This window comes from Oratosquilla oratoria, chromosome 29 (genome assembly GCF_046742065.1).
Source record: "Oratosquilla oratoria isolate Oo_2021 chromosome 29, ASM4674206v1, whole genome shotgun sequence".
Lineage (NCBI taxonomy): Eukaryota > Metazoa > Arthropoda > Malacostraca > Stomatopoda > Squillidae > Oratosquilla > Oratosquilla oratoria.
In genome coordinates this window covers 49,066,913-49,069,412 of record NC_134805.1, presented here as the reverse complement: position 1 = coordinate 49,069,412, position 2,500 = coordinate 49,066,913, and positions in this window count along the sequence as shown.

The following is a 2,500-nucleotide window of genomic DNA, read 5'->3' as shown; positions in this document are numbered from 1 at the left end:
CCCTTAATGCTCACTTCAAGTCTACTGCCACTTTCACCCCTTGTACATCTCATCACCTTACTTTTACCCACATTTGTCTTCAGCTTTCTTCTATCACACATTCTCCCAAACTCTGTCACCAACTTCCTCAATCCTTCCTCCGATCCTGCCACAAGCGCAGTGTCGTCAGCAAACAACAGCTGGCTCACCTCCCACTTTTCTCCATTTTCTTTAACCATCTCCATTCCCTTACCCACTACCCTTCCATTTACCTCTCGCACTACCCCATCCATGTATAAGTTGAACAGCCAGGGCGACATAACGCATCCTTGACGAAGTCCCACCTTTACCTCGAACCACTCACTCTCTCCATTTCTAATCCTGACACAAGCTCTACTACTCTCATAAAAACTCTTGACAGCTCCTAGAAGCTTTCCTCCTATCCCGTATATCCGCACAACCTCCCACAGTGCCTTTCTTTCTACCCTGTCGTAAGCCTTTTCCAGGTCCATAAAGGCCCAAAAAATATCCTTCAACTTTCCTATAGCTTTCTCACATGTCTGTCTTACCACAAAGATCTGATCTACACAACCTCTACCCGTCCTAAATCCCCACTGTTCCTCACCAATTACACCGTCTGTTCCTCTCCTAATCCTCTCAATCAAGATCTTCCCATAAGCCTTCCTAACTATACTTAACAAGCTAATCCCTCTGAAACTACTACATTCACACTTGTCCCCCTTTCCCTTGTAAAGTGGAACTATACAGGCACTCCTCCAGCCCTCCGGCACTCAACCCTCTCTCCAGCAAACATTAAGTAACCTCACCAGGCAGTCCACCATACTGTACCTCCTTTTTTTAGACATTCTGCATGGCATCCATCCAGACCAGGTGCCTTACGTGCTTTCATCATCTTAACAACTGCCTTCACTTCATCCTTCCTTATTTCTCCTCCATTCTCCTCACTCATCACTCTCATTTTCTTAGCATTTCCCACTGCAGCTATCTTTATCTCCCTATCCTCTTTCACATTTAGCAACTCCCTAAAATATTCTGCCCATCTTCCCCTTACTGCCTTCTCTTCCATTATCATCTCTCCATCTGCACCTTTTACCTTTTCTTCTCTACTTGATTCGCCTCCTCTTCCTCTCTTAATTTCTTTCCAAAACATCTTTTTATTACTTACAAAGTTTCCTGTCATACTCTTACCCCATTTCACATCTGCTCTCCTCTTTGCCTCCTTTACCTTTTGCTTTACTTCTCTTTTCTTTTCTTTGTACCTCTCATATGACTCCCTCGTCCTATTTTGTAACCAATCTGTGAAAGCTCGCTTCTTCTCTTCTACAACCTTCTTTGTTTCCTCATCCCACCATTCACTATTCTTCCTTCTATTTCCTCCTGTCCCTCTTGTTCCACACACCATCCTTGCACACTTTGTGACTCCCTCCTTGAACCATCCCCATTGCTCCTCCACACCTAGCTCTATTCTATCCTTCACTCCCTCCCACTCCTCCTTCATCTTCTTCTTGTACTCTTTCTCCTTTTCCTTTTCATTTAAAGAGTTTACTCTAAGCACCTCCCTACGTTTTGTCCCTTTCCTCTTTCTCCATCTATCCTCCACTCTCAACTTACCTTCCACCAAAAAATGATCTGATATTCCCCCACTCTCTCCCCTTAGCACATGTACATCCTTAACTCTTCCTATCATAATCTTATTTACAACTACAAAGTCCATTAACGCTCTATCTACCACCCTTCCATCCACCACCTTCTCCCATGTGTACTTATGCTTGACTTTCTTCCGAAAGACTGTATTTGCTATCATCAACTCTCTTTCTAGACAACACATTTCCACCATCAACTCTCCACTACGATTCTTTCCTGGAACTCCACATTTCCCAACCACTCCATCAATTGGATCATTTCCTACGCTAGCATTAAGGTCTCCCAGTACTATTACACTGATATTTCTCCCTAAATCCTCTATGCACTCATTTAAATCTATCCAAAAAGCCTCCCTTTCTTTTACGCTCTTCTCACTGCCAGGCCCATGTGCACTTACAGAAACCCACATCTCCTTTCCCAGTTTCACCTTCATCCACATTATCCTTGAGGAAACTTCCTTCCACTCCACTACACGTTTACCTATCTCTTCACTTACTAGTATAGCCACCCCTTCCCTCCCTCGCCCTCTCTTCACTCCTGATAACCTCCCACTTACACTCCCAAACTTACACTAGCCCTTCCCTTTCAGCTTAGTTTAACTCAAAGCCAACACATCCATATTTCTTCTCACAAACATACTACCTATCCCTTCCCTTTTACTCTCATCTGTACCACATCCACGCACACCAAAAGACCCAAACCTTTGGGTGTTGGTCGGAAAACTCCCAGACCCTCTTATGCCTTTGTTTCTTTTTTTTTTTTTTTTTTTTTTTTTTTTTTTTTTTTTTTTTTTTAAGGAATGTCCCCTGTGGGGGTACAAGGAGTAGGATGCCTAGTACCAATCCCCGTCCCTTTC